Source organism: Ailuropoda melanoleuca, chromosome 15, assembly GCF_002007445.2.
Source record: "Ailuropoda melanoleuca isolate Jingjing chromosome 15, ASM200744v2, whole genome shotgun sequence".
In the NCBI taxonomy this organism is placed as follows: domain Eukaryota; kingdom Metazoa; phylum Chordata; class Mammalia; order Carnivora; family Ursidae; genus Ailuropoda; species Ailuropoda melanoleuca.
Genome location: NC_048232.1, coordinates 56,580,361 through 56,600,207, shown reverse-complemented (window position 1 = coordinate 56,600,207; position 19,847 = coordinate 56,580,361).

The following is a 19,847-nucleotide window of genomic DNA, read 5'->3' as shown; positions in this document are numbered from 1 at the left end:
TCTCACCCTGCTTGTGATCTCTCTCACTCTCTCTCAAATAAATAAATAAAATGTTAAAAGAAAGAAATGGATCCTTCATCTGAAAGATCATAAAGAGATAAAATGAAAGTTGGGAGCAAATAAGTAGAGTGAAATAATGCACTAGATAGAAAAAGCAAAGTCCAGGATGACCACTGACACTCAGGAGGGAGAATTAGATTCCTGTCTCAGATGTGACACTGGCTCATTTTAAACATCAGCAGTTGAACTTTACCACCTACTGAATTATTCACATGAAACTGGGCAGCACCATATCCCTTTATATAAAAAGGGTATATATATATTTATATAAAGGCTATAGTGAATAGAGATATAATTCAGTTAACATAAGAAATTAACAATATAAAAGCAAGCATGGGTCCAAGCAGAACCAATTGTCTAAAGGCAAGCAATATTATAAGAAAGAAGAACCAAACACATATGAAAACACTTGGAAAGAGCCAAGAGAATACTCATAGGAAAACATATAGTGTTAAATGTTTATCTTTTTAAATAGAAAGGATGAAATAATTAGGAGAGTAATCGCTATAAAGCCAGAATTAATGAACCAGAAAAACCATTATATAGTCTATTAATTAAAAATTCCTCTTCTTTACAAACACTATTGAATTAGCAAATCTATGGTAAGTGTGGAGAAAAAAGAAAAGAAAAAAGAAAAGAAAAGAGGAAAAAGCATGCACAAGCAAGATTGGGAACAAAAAAAGCACATAACTAAAGATTTAAGCGAGAGAGATAAAATAATAAGTGAATGCTGTGTTCAACTTTATGGCAATAAATTTGACAACATAGACAAAATGGTCAATTTTCTGGGGAAAAAAATACCTTTTTAAAACTGGCTCAGAAACAAGCAAAGTACCTCAAGAGATCAATAACTGCAGTCAATATAAAAAGGTTGTAAATTTTCTACCTATAAAGAGAGACAGTGCCAAGGCAGTCTTGAAGAAGATTTTAGCAAGCATTCAAGAAAAAGATCATTTTCACTTTTTATAAAATATTCTGTAGGAAAAAACTAAAACAAAAACGTGGACACCTACCCAACACAGTTTACAAGAGCTATATACTCCTGACATTAATTTCCCTAAAACAAAAAGAGTACCAATAACACACTGACCAACCAACCAAATAACAAATAAATAAAACTATTGGCCAATCTTGTGAATACACATGCTCAAAATACAGATATAATTGCAAAAATAATTATACATCATCAAAAGATACTAATATGAAAAAATGTATACTCATCATGTAAAATTTATTTCCATATTATAAGGTTAAAGTAAAAATAATAAAAATACAAAATGTAATTACCACCAGTTTAACTGTACTAGCAGTGTTTAGGTTGATGATCAAACTCTTGAAACACAGTAGGGTTCAGCCAGCACCAATCTTACGTAGCCTTCTCATCACTTCTGTGTACCATACCTTTATTATCTTTTTCTACGTGTGCTGTGATGTGAAAAAAATTGGGAGGACTTTTTTATGCCCTAGGAGTCAGATCAGAATTAAATGCATGCTCCTATAGTACGGTCACTGCATTCATGAGCATTTATCATATCCCTGGGGTGTTGGGCTGGATAAAATCTTGAGAACAATATTACCAAACTCTCTCTCCGTTTCTCTCTTTCTCTCTCTGTATGTGTATGTGTGTGTGTGTGTTGAGGTCATGCAAGAAAAAATAATCCAAGGAAATATATGCTGTAAAAAAAGATATGAATATATAAATATTCACTTCTGCCTAAAAAGAAAACAGTGCAACTTGCAAATTAAGAACAGAGCAAAGGTACCATGGTTCCAGGCAATTCTACCCCCCCCCAACTCATGTTATATGTGGGTTATGTATGGTCATGAAAGATGAAGTAATTGGATGTATATGGCTCAAGAAACCATCATTCTCTGTCTCTTCACCTTTATATTTCACTAATAAGTATATAGGACTAGCAGTCACATAATCCTCTCAAGGATATGGGACTCTACCTTATTTTCTGATGTAGCTATATGATCTCAAAACCTATTACACATCACACAATAAACAATTTTGACAATAAAGTATACGTGATTACTCCAGGATGGTCCTCAGATTATCATTTCTCTTGGATCTGGCATAAATAGTTTACTAAAAATTACTTGAGTTAATTTTGCAAGAAAAACCTAATGAAACATCATATGTCTCTGGGCATACTGTTCTATTTCTTGTCCTGTATTCTTTTTTAAAAATAAGTATACTTAAGTATACTTTTTTCCTACCGTCTGCACTATTTTACATCCCCAATGACACTGTACAAGGGTTCCCAGTTTCTCCACATCTTAGCAACACTGGTTACCTTTTTTTTTTCTTTTTTGATAATAACCATACTAACTGGTGTGAAGTGATATCTTGTTCTGGTTTTGATTTGAATTTCCCCGATAATTATTGATACTGAACACCTTTTCAATATTTGTTGACCGTTTGTATATCTTCTTCAGAGAAATACTTATTTCTTTGTCCTTTTAAAAATTGGGTCATCTGTTCTTTGTTTGATTTTGGGATTTTTTTGCTATTGAGTTGTATGAGTTCCTTATGTATTTTGGATATTAAACCCTTATCAGATAGATGGCTTTCAAATACTTTCTCTCATTATGTACATTGCCTCTTTATTATCTTGATTGTTTACTTTTCTGTGGAAAAGTGTTTAGTTCAATGTGGTCTCACCCACTTTTGCTTTAGTTGCTTGTACTTTTGGTATATACCTCAAAGAATGGAAATCAGAATCGTGTTCATTGCCGTACTATTCACATTAGCAAAGTTATGGAAATAAATGAAATGTCTATCAATAGATGAATTGATAAAGAAATGGTGGTTAATACATGGAATGAAATATTCAGTTTTTGAAAAGGAAATCCTGACATCTATGACAACATAGGTGAACCTGAAGGACATTATGCTAAGTAAAAAGCCAGTCAAAAGAGGGCAAATACTGCATGATTCCACTTGAATGAGGTGCTTGAAATAGACTCATAGAAGAATAAAATGTTAGTTTCAAGAGCCCGGAGGGGAGGGGAAATGAGAATTGTTCAACTGGTATACAGTTTCAGTTACAGAACTTGAATTAGTTCTAGAGACCTGCTGTACCATAGTGTCTGCAGTCAACAATACTATATAGTTTCCTTAAAATTTTAAGAAGGTAGACAACATGTTATGTATTATTACCACACAAAAATAAAAATAAAAAGAAAGGGTTGTAGGAAATTGTTGGAGGTGATGGAAATGTCTATTTCCATGACTGCGTGATGATCGCATGGGTGTGCGAATATGACCAAATTCATCAAATTGTATATATTGAATATGTGCATTTTTAGAGCAATTTTAGGTTCAAAGTAAAATTGTTGGGAGGGTATCGAGTTCCCATATTCCATCTACACATGCATAGCCTCCCCCCCCCTTATCAACATTCCCCAGTAGAGTACTACATTTGTTGCAATTAATGAACTTATATTGACTCAACATAATCACCCAAAGTCCATAGTTTAGTTTAGGATTCACTCTTGGTGTTGGGCATTTTATGAGTTTGAACAAATGTATAATCACATGTATCCATCTATAGTACAATGCAGAGCATTTTCACTGTTTTAAAAATTCTCTGTGTTCTGCCTATTCATCTCTCCCCTCCACTCCAACCACTGATCTTTTCGCTCTCTCCATAGTTTTGCATTTTCCAGACAGTTGTATAGTTGAAATCATACAGTATGTAGCTTTTTCAGACTGGCTTCTTTCACTTAGTCATATTCATTTAAGCTTCCTCCATGTCTTTTCATGGTTTAATAGCTCATTTCTTTTTAGTACTGAATAATATCCTATTGTCTGGAATTTTACCACAGTTTGTTTATCCATTCACCTTCAAAAGGGAATATTGGTGGCTTCCCATTTTTGGCAACTACAAATAAAGTGGTAGTAAACATCATGGACAGGTTTTTGTGTGGACATGTTTTCAACTTCTTTGTGTAAATAAATACCAAGGAGCGTGAATGATGGATCTTATGATAAAAGTATGTCTAGTTTTATAAAAACAAAAACAAAAAATGGCAAGCTGTCTTCCCCAGTGGTTGTACTATCTTGCAATATCACCATTAATGAATGTGAGTTCCTGTTGCTTCACATCCTTACTAGCATTTGGTATTGTCAGTATTCTGGATAATAGCTATTTTCTAATAGGTATGGACTGGTGTCTCATTGTTTTTAAATTTGCATTTCCCTGATGACATATAATGTGGAGCATATTTTCATATGTTTATTTGCCATCTGTATATCTTTGGTGAAATGTCTGCTAAGATCTTTGGCCCATTTTTAAATTGGGCTGTTGCTTTTTTGTTGAGTTTTAACAGGGTTCTTTTTATACTTTGGATAACAGTTCTTTATCAGATGTGTCTTTTGCAAATAAATTATTCTAGTCTGTTGTTTCCCTTCTCATTTTCTTGGCACTATCTTTCACAGAGCAGACTTTTTAATTTTAATAAAATCCAGAATATCAACTATTTCTTTCATGGATAGAGTCTTTGGCATTGTATCTAAAAAGTCATTAAGAAGATATTGCCATACCCAAAGTTATCTAGATTTTATCCTGTGTTATTTTCTAAGAGCTTTATAATTTTACATTTTATATTTAGGTCTATCATTTACTTTGAGTTCATTTCCTGAAGGGGGCAAAGTCTGTCTCAGTTATTTGCATGTGGCTATCCATTGTTGCAGCAATTCATCAGTCATTACAGCACAGGTTTTCCTACTTTGGTATTGGTTCCCGGGTAATTTGCTCTCATGAATCTCTGCTCAGGTAGCCTGTCACTCCTGTATTTTTCTGTCTGTCTCGCCAATCTTGGGATCAGTCACTTATCTTATGTTCTCATCTCTTTTATAGATCCTAAAAGAGTTGTTGATTTTTCAGCTTGTTTAGCTTTTTTCTTGTTTAAGCAGAATAAGGACTAACATATATATTTCAACTGGAAACTGAAGTCCCTGTGCAGTTTTTGCATATCAATTATACCCCAACAAAGCTGTTAAAGAAGAAAAGGAAATGTGTGTGAAACTGATTCTTTCTAGTGAGCTAGACTGTCACTCTGAAGCCAAGACCATTATTAATAGTAGAGCAAAGCAGATATTGTAATGAGACAACTAAATTAATTTCCAAAATAACTTTATAAAATTCAGCCCACATCCATATTAAAACAAACAAACAAAAAAAGAGTTGACTTGGCAGAACAGATGTAGTAGATATAATCTGAGCATGAGGAAGCAGGGCAGAGCCAGCTGTGTAATTTATAGGGCCCAGTGCAAAATGAAAATGTAGATTCCTTGTTCAAAAAAGTAGAAAAAAGTGCTAACGTGTTGTTAAAACAGATACTAAAACAAAGCTTTTTACTTTCTGCATTTCTCTCTCATTATGGTGTTTTTACTTGCTATTTTATGTTGTTCTAAATAAAGAAAAATTAAAAATTAAATTAAAATAAAATAAAATCCATGTAACTAGCAATAAACTTGTTTAAATTTTAAGAGACAGACATAGGATATTTACAAAAACAGTACACTTTATGATAAAGTATTGGAAGCATCACAATTAACATGAGGGTATTACAAAGATGTTTTACTACTACTCAACATTGAACTGGAGATTCTAGCCAGTGCAATCAGACAAAAAGAAAAATGAGAAGCAGAAATAATTTTATAGAAGGGGATAAAAAGTCATGGGTAGAGTGTGAGGACATTTCATGAATGTGATCATGTACTTAGGAAATCTAAGAGAATGAAATATATTATTTCAGCATCATGTTATTTAGATGGTTCTTGCTCAGGGACATTCTTATATGCAGAGGACCTAATTCTACAAGTAGAAAATTCTAAACAATGTATACATATGGAAAACTAGTATTGATCAGAGTTGCATGATAAAGGTCAATGTGCCAACTACATTGCTGTTTAAGAAACGAACAGTTGGAAGATAGAAAGATAAAAAAAACCATTAAATATATATTCAAAAAGATAATCTTTATGAATAAATATAACAAATATACAAAACCTCTACACTGAAAACTACAAGAAAAACACTAAAGAATACATAAATAAATACATAAGGAAATATACTGTGGTCATGAATTGGAAGACTTGCTATTAAAATACCAATCTTCTCCAAATTGATCTACAGATTAAATGTCCCAAATCAAAACCCTTGCAGGTTTTGTTGTTTTGTTGTTGTTGTTGTTGTTGTTGGCAGACTCTGAGAGGCCATTGTAAAATTCATAATGTACATAAAGACTTAAAATAGGCAAAGCAATACTGAAAATGAAGAGTTGGTGAATTTGCATTTCCTGGTTTCAAGACTTAGTAAAAATCTACAGTAATCAAGAAAGTATGGTATTGGCATAAGAATATAGGGATAGAGCAGTGGAACAGAATAGAGGCTGGAAATAGATCCACACATATATAGTCACTTTATTTTCTTCAAAGGCTTCAAAGAAATTCAATCGGAAAAGAAAATTTTGAAAAAATTGTTTTTGAACAGCTATGGAGATACAGGGGAAAATAAACTTTGACTCCTAACTTTCATAATATCAAAATAAATATAAGATTGATCATAGGCTTAATCAAAAAAACCCTACAATTTTGAAGATTTACAATGAAAATTTAGTATATTTTGGTATCCTTGTGGTAGGAAAGTATTTTTAAGACAAAAAACACTAATCACAAAGGAATAAAAGTGATACATTGGACTTCAACAAACTCAAAAACTTTTCCACATCAAAAAAGTATCATTTAGAAAATGAAAGGACAAGGCAGAGATTTAGAAAAAATATTGGCAGTGCCTGTTATAGACAAAGGAATAGTATCCAGAATATAAAATAAAACCACTAAATATAAATAACTGAAACAGCGTAATAAAAATGGGTGAAAATGTGAACCTACATTTTATAAAAAAGATATTCAAATAGCCAATTAGTCCTTGAAAAGGTTCTCAACATTATTAATCATAACAGAAATACTATATGAAACCACAATAAGATATATTCATCATTCTTTAGAATGGTTAATATAAAAATAATTGACATAAAGTTTTGGCAAGGATGTAGAACAATTAGAATTCTCATATGTGGATCATTGGTATATAAAATAACATAACCACTTCGAAAAATAGTTCAACATTTTCTTATGAATTTCTTACACATGCTATCTTATTTATTTATCAAAGAGAAATAAAAGCATGTTCTCAAAAATATTTATATCAAAATGCTCATAATACTTTAATTTATAATATCCCAAATTTAGAAACAACCAATGAAGGAATGTAAATACTAATTATAAATACCACTCAGCAATAAAAGCCCATGAGCTACTACTGATTCATGCAGCAACATGGACAAACCTTGGAGAGATAATGTTGAACCCAACCCAAAGAGTTATACAATATGACTCTATTAACATATAATTTAAGAGAATACTAATGGAACATATGCTACTTAAAATCAAAACAGTTTGCCTCGGGGAGCAGATGTTGTCATGGACAGGAAATCGGCATGAGAGTATTTTCTTGGATCATGGAAAATTTTCTTTCTCTTGACTGAAGTGATGGTTACTTCAGTGTATTAGTATTAGTATTAGTCAAGTTTCCCAAACTCTATGAGTAAGACTTGGACATTTCATTGTATAGCTCAATATAATTATAAATTATATCTCAATGTAAAAATAAGCAATATCAAAATAATAGAGGGACTGAAACTGAAAAATGTATTAGAAAAACAGACAAAAGTAGTAAACTGCCATACTTCTCCCTAAAATATCTGTAAAGTTATATATAAAGTTGTTTGGCTTCACTTATACTAAGATAAATGTAAATTAAAACTACTTTGAGATAGATATTTTTCACCTTTTATATTGGCAAAATCCCAAAAGCTTGATTAAAGAAGGCAAGACTGACAAGATTGTAAAAATTCATATATTTCAAGTGAACAATGATGCAATCCATATTGAGAGAATCTGTAAAAAATGTTATGAAACACATTTTTTGGCCCTTTCCCCAGAAATCTCATTTCTAGGAATTTATCCTAAAGATACACATTCACTAATTTAAATGACATAATATAAACAACAAAAATGGATGCACAAATGCAATTTTAATAGCATTATGCTGGAAATAATCTGATAACATATATAGATTAGTGACTGGGAAAAAGAGATATAGCTAGTCATTAGAATACCATACAGCTGTAAAAAATACAAGAAAAATCTCTGTGAACTTAGATGGAATACTTTTTAGGATATATTACTAACTTAAAAAATTATGTGTAATAGTCTATATAATATGTTACTTTTTACATAAGAAATGAAATAAAGCTAGTTTTGAATACTATTTGAATAATAACCTTTGAAACTAATAAAAATAGTTACTTACAGGACATGAGTTGAAAGTAATAAAGTAGATTCAGCTTTTGTGAATATACCATTTGCCACAGTTTTGAATTTTGAACCATGTTATCATTTTGCATATCAAAACTTAAGTTAAATTTGTTTAAGGGGGTAATAAGTAAATGAGTAAACATATTTATATTCTTAGGAGCAATTATTCTTACTCTAGATGAAGAGAGATATAAATTTTCCTCTGGGAAAGAATGGGAGTTAGGAATGAGGTTGAACTGGAGTTAGAGGCATTGGGATCAATTCACTATTAAAATGCAGAAAAGCTGATTAGCAATGACCACATTTCATGCCCACTTCAAAAACTATTCCCTAATAAAAACCAAACCAAACCAAACCAAACCAAACCAAACCAAACAAAACAAAACCAACCAACCAACAAGCAAACCCACAAGTGCTCCTTGTAGAAATGACTGGCTTCAGGTCTGGGAATTTGAAAGTAAGCTGGACAACCTAATTATCTAAGAAAGTCAGAAAATGCTCCCAGACTAATGGAAATCTGGCTAAACCACACAGAAACCAGATTAAACAGCTCTCACTGGAGATGTGAGCTTCAAAGTGAATAATGATGTAAGTGAATTCTAATACATTTATTTTTTAAAAAAAGAATATACAGGTCCATACTTATATTACAACAAAATAATAATTAACAAGTGAGAGAGTAGCAAAGGAAAAGCTTTCTTTCATAAAACACTACTCCGTAGTAAACTAGGGACTTCATTTCACTAAAAATTCTGTGCATTTTTATAGTAGACATCTATGGACATAAATCGTTTTACAGAAATAAATGTAAAAATGAATATTCTGGAATTTTATATTTGAAATTTCTTATTTATTTATGAGCATTTATAATGAGTTGTTTAAAATATTAAGGCATAGAGACACAAACTCACTTGGAAATTGTTAAAATTGTACATCACAATCTCTTTTGTAAATTCTGGATATATTTGACAAATGATGTTTTCCTGATGACCTCCTATTCTCAATTTCTTTATTCTCTCTCATTAGACTATTATTTCTTCAGAGAACTTTTAAAAAGCTGTCAATATTTATTTTTGTATTTGTTCACTTGTTTAGTATTTGTTTCTTCCACTAGATTGTAAATTCAATTCTCCTTACAGAATGTTGTATTCGCCATAAGTTCCATAGGGCTTAGTATGGTGCGTACCACATATTGAGGGTGACAATAAAGATTTTTAAAACACAGAAATGAATCAATATTAGTTATTATTCTTAAAAACTCATGGTTCAGTATAAATAGTTGCCTTATTCTTTAAAGCAATTTTTTTTTAAAGATTTTATTTATTTATGCGACAGAGATAGAGACAGCCAGTGAGAGAGGGAACACAAGCAGGGGGAGCGGGAGAGGAAGAAGCGCTCATAGCGGAGGAGCCTGATATGGGGCTCGAACCCATAACGCCCGGGATCACGCCCTGAGCCGAAGGCAGACGCTTAACTGCCATGCCACCCAGGCGCCCCTCTTTAAAGCAATTTTATTTAATGTACACACCTTTATTTAACTACCCATATATTAAGCATAGGTATTTGGCTGTGCTTCAGGAATAACAAAGGTTAATTTAATGTGCAGCAATACTTCCAACTTGAATCTATAATGGGTATCTAGAAGGTGATGATGAGCCACCAGGATTTGCCTTGTATAAAGAATGCAGACACATTTCTTGTGGGAGGGGATGGGGTAGTGGGAGTGGCATTAAATAAGAAACCATCAAATTACACATGCTTACTGAAAAACAGAGCCTCAGGGGTCAGAAGGAAAGCTGCTTACTAAAGTCCCTCAGGGGTCAAAGTCCCTTCTTCAGAAAGGGTAATGGTTGGTGTTTCTCATTTAAATTTGTTGTGAGCCCAACACCATGAGCTCATACCTGAATACTGAGAAGAGAAAGACAGGTGCAGCAAATTTAAAATGATGCAACTCTTTTCAGACAAACTTCTCTGAGATGTTGGAATCAGAAAGTAGCGTTACTTGGGCAACACACAAGAGAGGATAAAGGATAGTATCAAGGTTGGGAAAGGAAGAGGGAGCCTCTTTGTGTTAGCCCAATGCAGGCTCAGGTACAAAGGGCTAAGGCAGATAGATGGTCAAAAACCATATTGTGTCTGGATAACAGGCATCCTGATTATTAGAGGAAGATGAGAACTTCAAGTCTTCTCATGGTACTCATTAGACAACCCATTTGGGCTCCAAAGGGTAAGAAAGAAGACTTTGAGAGAGACTACTATTTGTAATAATAGATGGGAAAAGCGAAATTTTGCTTAAAAACTTCATTTTTACTTCTAGGCCAGTATGACCCAGGGTTACACATAGCCCCTGGTTTTACAGAGTTCACAGACTAATTTATCTACTAGTATATAATATTTTGAAGCCAAAGATGTACAGGTTTCCGGAGAGCCCTCAAATATTCTTATAATAAGTATTAGCCTAACAACCTTTTTAAAGAATGTTTAGTGAAAGTAAATGAAAAAAGAACAGCATGATAAAGAAGGCACTATGGGAAAATTTAAAAGATAAACCATTATCATAAAAAAGAGTGAAGAGGTACTTTGGAGAAGCAAAATTTTAAAAAGAACTTATATAATAGACTATTGTAGAAGATTATCATTCATACCAATAAAGAAAAAAATGAATTATGTGCCTACTGAATTCCTAGTAGCTGCCAGCATTTTTACTAGAAAGTAAAAAAAAAAATTAAAAATTAAAAAAAAAATCTTACATAGCACCTACCAATCACAATCAGCAAAGACCACTTATAAACATATTGATCTTTAGCTTGAAAAGAGATGAAAGAGTATAATGCAGAAAACACTATTTTAAAACATTTTTTATTATAATTACAGGTAAAGGGGAGGACATATAGAGAAACTCAATTTTTAAAAATTTACATTACAATTTTTATTTTGACCTCTACTGATTGATGTTTTCTAACCAGTAAAGTCCTTAAATTACCTCAATGATTTTAACTTTATGAACTTTCCACTTGCAGAGAATTACAAAGTGTAGGATTAACTGTCAGTGCATTAATACTTATTTGTTGCAATTATCAAAGTACTGGAGTTTCACATTACAAATTAGACCTGGCAAATGTTTTTAAAAAAGTGTTTCCAAATTTTTTATGTGGATATACACACATACAAGTAAAATGAAGTTCATGGTCTGCAGTATTAATTCTTGCATTCACTTAAAAACATTTTTATAATTTTTGTACTTCTCAGTAGTCTCTAGAAGTTAAATTAGGTGGCATTTTAAGAAAAACCTTAAAGATGCTCTTTCTGAACCATATTTCTAAAGCACTGAATCCATGTTTTGTGCTTATTGTAACTCTATCAATTGCAATTTTTTTTTGCAGTGATTGGAATTGTTGGATTCAATATTTGTTGTGGGGTTTTTTTGTTGTTTGTTTGGAGCAGGGGGTGTTAGACTTTATTGCCTGACTTGATACCATTTGTTCTCGTGAAATATGGTTAGTGTCACCTTGCTTTTTTATTAAGTGTATATTTATAACCTTTAGAAGCAAATGTACTCTATCCACATGGCTAGCGTTTATTGTTTTATGTTCTGCACGCAAAGCTGCTTTTCTTAATAATAAGAAACAGCTGTGGTAAGCACAACAATGAATGCAATGGGTCATACATGCTTAAATTAGATACAAAGGGAGCCAAGCAGGGCTAAACTCTTTAATTCTGTCTCACTCTTCTATGATTGATGCACTCTAAAAAGAGCAGTTATACACTGTATTGAGATTTAACAGATGCTAAAAGGAGTCCATTCCAGTGTACATTTGTTAGGCAGCTGTGTTTTACACCAGCAGTGATTACAGTGGGGAATCAATGTTTCCATGACAGTAAGACTGACAGAACCTACATACAGCAAAACTAAGGTAAAATAATGGAAAATATTAGTGTGGTCCACAAATGCAATCAATCATATCTACGCTCTATTATGTATATACATATGAATGTATAAAGTTAGATATCAGTTCATTGGTTTGTTTTTAATATCAGTTTATATATATATGTGTATGTATATATGTGCGTGTGTGTGTGTATATATATATATATCTCACTCATTAAAGCTAAAGCTGAATTCTTTGCATAAATAGGTTACTGAACTATGTAGGGTGGTGGTTATGAGATGTATAGAGCTATGTATAATTAACGGAAAAATAGAAATAAACTTAGAATTTATGGCATGTGGCACATAAAGGTAGCCAGAAATTTTGCTTTTATTTTAGTCTCTCTTCTCATGGATTTAAAAGTCATCTTTTGAANGTGGGGCTCGATACCAGAACTCCAGGATCATGCCCTGAGCTGAAGGCAGACGCTTAACGACTGAGCCACCCAGGTGCCCCTACACCATTTTATATTTCCACCAACAGTGTGGAAGAGCTCTAGCATCTCCACATTCCCACCATGGTTCATTATTTTCTGCCTTTTTTTTTTTGATAATGCTTATTCTAACAGGTATGATGTGACATATTGTAGGTTTGATTTGCATTTCCCTGACAATTAGTGATGTTAAGCATCTTTTTATATACCTGTTGGTCATTTATATACCATTGGTCATTTATATACCATGGGTATTTTGTTATGTCAGCCTAAATATGCATCAGTGGATGAATGGATACAGAAAATGTGACTGTACATACAATGGAATATCATTCAGCCTTTAAAAAGAAGGAAATCCTGACATATATTACAATATGGATAAAACTTGAAGACGCAATGCTAAATGAAATAAGCTAGTCATATAAGCCAGAATGAATAACACATGAACCCACTTATATCAGTTATCTAAAGTAGTCAAATTCAGAAGGAGAAAGTAGAATTTCTGTTGCCAGAAGCTTGGGGAGATAGAGGGAGATTGGGAGTTGTTCAATGTGTTAGCATTTCCATCAAGCAAGATGGAAAAGTTCTAGATACTTTCTGTACAACAATATGCATATAGTTACTGTACTATACATTTAAAAATTTGGTAAGAGGGTAGATTTCGTATTACTCTGGTATTTTACAAAAAAACAGAATATACAAAAAGAATATAGTTTTGTACATATTTCCATTCATGTAGTCAATTACTAGCATAGTCATGGTTAGTTCTTTTGATTCTATAACATACTTTCTAAGTGTGTGTTCCATAAGGAGTATAAGTCTGCTCAGGCTGCCATAACAAAATCCCACAGACTGGGTGCCTTAGACCAAAAAACAGTTACTTTCTTACAGTTCTGGAAGCTGTAAGTCCATGACTAAGGCTGGTAAACCTGGTTTCTGATGAGGGTTCTCTTTCTGACTTTCATCCCAAAAGTCACCTTGCTATCTCAAAGTGAACTAAAAATGAACTTGTAACATTTCAGACTTGTTTTCAAGCTCATTCTTCTATTCTCCACTTAATATTTGTGTTCCATGGTTTCATTATTTTCTTCCTTTGTGAAAATATCTCTACACATACATACATCTCTAAACAAAAATTTTTTTTGGTACTATATTGGCTTTATTCAATGATTCATGAATTGTGCTAGCATCCCATCCAGCAGATGAAAAGGAGCTCCAAGGAGCTGTACAAAATGAAAGACATTTATAGGCAGATGGGAGTCAGAACAAGGAGGTAAAAAGCGGTTGGTTGTGGCAAGGTCACTTTCTCTTAGGGGATGGCGGAGGTCTGTCAGACTCCCAGCTAGTGTGGATTAGGTGATTTCTGATTGATTTAAGATTCTATTTTGGGAGAGGCTGGAACTGTAATTAAATTAGGTCTTGGTTTAGTGATTAGGGGCTTAGCTTAAGCAACTACATTTTGGGCCTGTTGTCTTGTTTTTATTTATTTTATTTTTTTTATTTTCTATTTTTTTCACAATAATATTTTTATTATATTATGTTATTCACCATACAGTACTGTAAACAACATTTAACTTATATGTCTATGTTTCATGAATGATATCATACTACANTTTTTTTTTTTTGCTAATTTTAATGCATTCAAATTTACCATTCATTTCCTTTATACTTTGTGTGTGCATATATATGTAAAATATAATATATATGAAGACATTTTTCAACATTTTTCTACATTCTAAGTCTTTAACAGTTTTCTTTCTCAAATAAGATTTTAATTACGTGGCAGTGGTTTTGAGTAAGGATCCAATTCTGTTGTTTTTTTTTTCAACATGGATATTTTGTTTCCTGATACAATTTATTGAATAGTGCATTTTGTTCTTCACTGAATTTTAAAGCATTTTACTTTGAAAAATATAAAATCTCTACTAAAAATTTGAAAGAATAATACAATAAACACTCATATATATTTTTCATCTAGACTCAACAATTGTTCTGATTTCATAATGTTTGCTTTCTTTCTCTGTGCGCATTCACACATATTTATGTATATAGTTGGTGGCATCATTTAAAAGTAAATTGCAGATACAATGGTACCTTACTTACGTATTTCAGCATGTATCTCCCACCATAAACAAAATGTAATTACCGTATTAGTGGAAAATTAACGTTGATATAATTATGCTACCTAATAGTTCATATTAAATTTTTTCCCATTGTGTCAATTTTTCTCTTATAAACTAGAACCATTTCTTTTTTTTTTTTTTGAAGATTTTATTTTTACTTATTTGACAGAGAGAGTGTGAGAGAACACAAGTAGGGGGAGCAGCAGAGGGAGAGGGAGAATCAGGGTCCCCACTGAGCAGAGAGCCTGACATGGGGCTCGACCCCAGGACCCTGGATCATGACCTGAGCTGGAGGCAGTCGCTTAACAGACTGAGCCACCCAGGTGCCCAAACCACTTCTGTAATGTCATTAACATTTTTGAAAATCAATGCCAGTTGCCCTGCATAATATATAAAACCTGCAGTACAATGAACAATTGATGTAGAATAGTGGCCAAAACTGTCTTATTACTTATTTTTAAAAAATACTCCAAAATTTTCTTCATCAAGAATAATGTAGCAAAAGAATATAGTTTTGTACATATTTCCATTCATATAGTCAATTATTAGCATAGTCATGGTTAGTTCTTTTGGCTTTATAACACTTTCTAAATATGTTTTTTCTTTTTTTATATGACCATTATGAGACACGACAAAATTTCAAGGTCTTCTAGGAATAATTGTGGGGCACCTGGGTGTCTCAGTTGGTTAAGCATCCGACTCTTGATTTTGGCTCAGGTCATGATCTCGGGGTCCTGGGATCCAGCCCTGAATCAGGTGCCATGCTCAGCGGGGAGTGTGCTTGAGGATTCTCTCTCTCCCTGTCCCTCTGCACCTCCCCCCAGCATTCTCTCTCTCTCCCCCCCCAAATAAATAAATCTTAATAAAAAAAGTATCCCTTATGGAAGGAAATGATACTGATTAGATCTGCAAGAATGATAGGATTTGGACAGCTGGAGATGGCAGAAAAATATTTGGGAATGAGAATAACATGCATTTGTTACAGTTGTAGAGAACTAAACAATGGAGGTGTAGAGAGGNAGATGGCAGAAAAATATTTGGGAATGAGAATAACATGCATTTGTTACAGTTGTAGAGAACTAAACAATGGAGAGGTGTAGAGAGAGGCAGGTACATAGTAAAAGAGCCTGCTCTTGCTCAAAGTGATGGCTCTTGGCAAAGACAGCCCTACTTGTATCTAAGTGGTAAGTAGAGCTTAAATCAGATCTTAGAAACTTCAAGATCCAACAGATAGTCTTACAAAAGTTGAAAAGGGGTTAAAAAAAAATCAAGACGGGGCACCTGGGTGGCACAGCGGTTAAGCGTCTGCCTTCGGCTCAGGGCGTGATCCCAGCGTTATGGGATCGAGCCCCACATCAGGCTCCTCTGCTATGAGCCTGATTCTTCCTCTCCCACTCCCCCTGCTTGTGTTCCCTCTCTCGCTGGCTGTCTCTATCTCTGTCAAATAAATAAATAAAATCTTTAAAAAATAAATCAAGACAATTTCAAGGACCAACCCAGGGTTTCCCTGAAATATTTACTGTGGACAGAGCTAACATTGGAGATAGAATGAGTAGCTCCAATGCTCTGTTACATGGTATCTGTTAGACCTGGGCACTATTTTACACTGGAGAACCCAAGAATGCAGTCCCTACTTCTCCACATTTAGAAGGGAGTGCACCCATAGTCTCTGGGGAGTAAATTCCTGATCTTGTTCCACAAAGTTTTCTTTGTTTTATTTTGTTGTTGTTGTCNGGAGTGCACCCATAGTCTCTGGGGAGTAAATTCCTGATCTTGTTCCACAAAGTTTTCTTTGTTTTATTTTGTTGTTGTTGTCGTTTGTTTGTCTAAACAATGAATTCAAGATGCCTGTTTCTTTAAAAAGAAAAATAAGATGTTTGTTTCTTTCTTCTCTCCTTCCCCAATCTACCCTTCATCTGAGAACTAAAAGAATTACAGTTTATAGATTTTGTAAAAGAGTTGTGATTCTTGATAGAATATGGAATATATTATTACATATTCCTAGAAACCCTGCAGTTAACCACAAACCTACACAGGGAACTGAATTAATTTCCATTTCATATATCTAGGTATTGAGTTGCCAGTAAGAGATAAATGATGTGATTTTGTGGAAGGTGGATGGCCACAAAATTATTTAGACTGAGTGTGACTATTGGAGATTCCACTTTTATGTGCTTGAGGACTTTGAAGGTAACTCCTTGGAATTTACCCCATGTAAAGTGACTGTTCTCCACCAATCATCACCAAACTATGCCTTTATCACCTTTATAACAGGTGTATGATTCAATCTGGGCCAAAGAAACATGCTGTAAAGTCTCTGGGAAAGATTCCTTTACTTCTTAAAACCTCAAAGAGATCATCCCCTTTACTTACCTGTAGTTACTATGTGAGAAAGTGATGCAAAACACAGTGGCAGACATGCCATTGCCATGCTACGATATTTCCTGCTGTCCAAATTGAAAGGTAAAACAAACAAACAACCTAAGATCTTTCGACTGTGCTGAGCAACTGAGTCAATTCTGGAGACCAACCTCTCCACAGACTTCCATTTCCAATGGTCTTTCCTTTTTCTGTACATTCGAGTTTCAATCTTGTAACATTTCCTTTCAGACTGAAAAACATTTTACCACTGTGTTTAGTGACAAACTGTCATAGTTTTCATTTTTCTAATATTGTCACTGAAACCTTGCCTTTCACTGAACTTAAAATTCCTGTCAACAGTTTTCTCTCTTTCTCTTTCTTTCCCTCCTTCCTTCTTTCTTTTCCTTCCTTCCTTCCTTCCTTCCTTCCTTCCTTCCTCCCTCCCTCCCTTCCTTCCTTTTTCTTCCTATTTCTTCTTCTTTTTTTTTTAAACTTTCACAGCTGAAAAGATCTCTCAAATTGATTTTTGGCCTCCACTATTTCTGGTGAAAAGTCAACACAATTTATGATCTCTGTTGCCCTGTACATAAGATGTCTTTTTCTCCCATGGATCTTGCTGACGCTTAGTTCTAGGCTTTTTGGGGGGATAGGTTGAGAGTAGATCCAATTCTAGGATAGTGTTTCTCAACCTCAGCATTGCTGACATTTTAGGCCAGAAAATTTTTTGTTATATGGGCTACTGTATACATGGGAAGATGTTTAGCACCATCCTTGGCCTCTATCCTCAAGATGCTAGTAGCACTTCATTATTTATGAAAATCAAAAATGCCTCTAGACATCACCAAACATTGTTCAGTCCAGATATTGTTCACTCATTGACAAACTCACCTGACTTTCCAGCTCTCCACTTAGGAATCACTGATCTAGGACGTGGTCCCTACTCCTAATACCCGGTGGTCTTTTCCATTATCTCAGCTGAATGCCATGAATGTGTTAAAATTAAATACAAATTGATACTGGGCATGAAAATTCCCAGAGCAAAAACCATTTAAGCCACATAAGCAAAATTTACTTTATGAAGATATGCAAAACTTAATTTAGGTTTTCTTGTAAATGCCTTTAATAAATATAAAAGAAACTTATCTTCCCAAAAATGGCATAAAATGATCACTTAACCAAATATCCAGCTGTTAAGAAATCTTCATTGTAACAATCAAGCACTGTGAAGTCTAAAAGCTTCCTCATTCTCATTTTATAAGCCATCCTGTACTCATGCACCTGAGCTTCCTATCAGTTTTGAATTTGAAAGCTCCCAGTTCATGAACTGTTCTTACATGCATAAAAAAACTCTTATAAATAGTACTTATTAATTTGGTGATTTTAATTTTGCTAATTATTTATTTATTTTTTTAACAAATGTTAATAAGTTCTGACAATTCTGGGTGGGCCAGAACTCAAATCTTTGCATTTTTATTTTTACCAATATAATAATGCCAATGCAATGTGGTGTCTCTTTCCTGGTTTTAACCCAGTTGTTTCCACTTTCTGGAAAGCCTCAACTGATAGTACTCCCTGCATATATATAGCCCACCTCTCAATGATGGTAGTGCAACAGTTCCCTGGATGTACTTCTGAGGATCCCTTTCTTTGCAATCCCTCCTCTTTCAGATGTTCTAACTCACAGATCTGATCATTGCCTCATCAACTCAACAGTCTCACTGGGTTCTATAAACCAGCTTTTTGCAATGTGGTCAGAAAACACCTACGTTAGGGAGCAAGTTGGACATTCATGCCTAAGTTCACTTTGTAAACTTCCCTTCTCTTAGAGTTGTAGTGTTACTTTTCTGTTGACTTGAAAATAATTTCATTATATAAATTGTCCAGTTTAAGGCTGTTTACAGTGACAGACCTAGTCTGTCAATAGTTACTGCATCATTTCCAAAAGTATATTTAGGTTATTTAGATTTATTACTTGCTCAAATTTTCTTCATATCAGAATATTATTAAGAGTTTTTTTTACATTTTCAATAGAAAAACGCAAAAATAATTAAGATTCATCATAGTTGTATAATTTTGATTATTAGCAATTTGATTACAAACAACTGTCCTTTCCTGGATCTTTTCTCTTTAATTGTGTATAACTGGCTTCAAAGAAAGCTTTGTATCTTTTCAGTAACTTTATATTAAAATCTCCTTTTTTTCTTCCAATTCCTTCTAGCCCTTAATGCCAAAACCCCTCCAGCTATTTGGATAGTATAAGAACTGTCCTTCTTAATCTCTATTTGTCTATCCTATGGAAGAGATCACAGGAAAAGAAGATTTCTCATTCTTTCCTACTCTCCCTCTTCAAAAGGAAAATGGAAAAATTTCTCAGACCCACTAAAATAGAACCTCTAATATTTTTTTCCCACCACAAGCCCGTATTTTCTCACATAACCTCTAGTCAGAAATGAAAATACATTACTTACTTGTTTGAATTTTGCCATTTCTACAGAAAATGCCTACTGTTAATTAAATAAACTTCATGAAATTATTCCAGCAAAATT